Genomic DNA, 1,350 nt, shown 5'->3' with positions numbered 1-1,350 from the left:
TCCGCGTGCGTTCACTAACCCGGAAGCCCGCCGAGCTTCTCTGGATGTTTATGGAGACTTCATTAGTTACAGTTGATTTAACCTCCAGCCCCTCTCCCCTCCCAGGGGTCAAGGGTGTGGGACTGAGGGTTCCAACCGTCTAGTGACGGGGTTGGTCTGCAGCGTTCCAGGCCCATCCTGAAGGGGCCTTCCACAGTCATCTCATTAACATAACAAAGGACACCTTTGTTGCCGTAGTCCTCGCTTAGGAAATTCCAGGGGGCGGTTGGGACCTCTGTGCCAGGAACAGTGGAGAAGACCAAATGTATATTTCTTATTCTAAGTCATTTCGTTTCCGCCCACAGCTGGGGGCAGGGTCTGAGGCTCCCCGGCTCTCGTCTCGCCCACGCAGCTCGCCCTTGACCCCCGCCAGCATTCACAGAGCCAGCGCCTCCTGCTTCCTATCAGGCTGAGGAAGAGTCTGTGTCCCGGGAGGCAGTTCCCAGCTGAAATCCCACAGGCCGCCTGCTGATTGCAGGCCCTTTTCTCTTTTCCCCACGTGGGCACAGCCTCCATCTGTGAAATGGGCTCAGCCGCAGAGGTGAACCTGTGTGGCCCAGGCCTGCTTCAGCCTTGCGCTGGGATTTCACGGGTCTCTGTATCGTTGGGATAACAGGTGACCTCAGGGCTGATCCCTGAGGCATTGTGCTGACCTGTCCGTGACTCTTTTCCCCTCCCAGAGGAGACCTGGTGAGGGTGGCTGGGAGGCCATCTGGGCCAGGCCTCTTTGAAAAGGACACACCTGGCTTCTTTGAAAAGGACAGTGATCTCTCCTGTTCTTTCTTTTTTTATTANCTCTTTTCCCCACGTGGGCACAGCCTCCATCTGTGAAATGGGCTCAGCCGCAGAGGTGAACCTGTGTGGCCCAGGCCTGCTTCAGCCTTGCCCTGGGATTTCATGGGTCTCTGTATCTTTGGGATAACAGGTGACCTCAGGGCTGATCCCTGAGGCATTGTGCTGACCTGTCCGTGACTCTTTTCCCCTCCCAGAGGAGACCTGGTGAGGGTGGCTGGGAGGCCATCTGGGCCAGGCCTCTTTGAAAAGGACACACCTGGCTTCTTTGAAAAGGACAGTNCTCAGAATCTGAAGAGACACAGGCTCCGAGCTGGCAGCCAGCACAGAGCCCGATGCGGGGCTCGAACCCACGAACCGCAAGATCATGACCTGAGCGAAAGTCGGACGCTCAACCGACTGAGCCACCCAGGCGCCCCTCTCCTGTTCTTTCAAGTAGAAGCTGCAGCAGACAGGTCTCCCAAGGGTGCTTAGATAATCCTTCTGCCACAGACTCCCAGCCAAAGAGAAAGGAACACC

At 56.8% G+C, this 1,350-nt stretch overlaps 1 protein-coding gene across 2 annotated transcripts in view; it reads left to right on the top strand.

Annotated features, from left to right (window-relative positions):
* PAQR5 (progestin and adipoQ receptor family member 5) overlaps positions 1-1,350 on the top strand; it is a 39,185-nt gene that overhangs the window by 22,918 nt on the left and 14,917 nt on the right. The window lies entirely within an intron of this gene.

Source organism: Crocuta crocuta, unplaced genomic scaffold (assembly GCF_008692635.1).
Source record: "Crocuta crocuta isolate KB4526 unplaced genomic scaffold, BGI_CrCroc_1.0 scaffold130, whole genome shotgun sequence".
NCBI classification, from domain to species: domain Eukaryota; kingdom Metazoa; phylum Chordata; class Mammalia; order Carnivora; family Hyaenidae; genus Crocuta; species Crocuta crocuta.
This window is presented reverse-complemented; position numbering and strand designations above follow the sequence as displayed.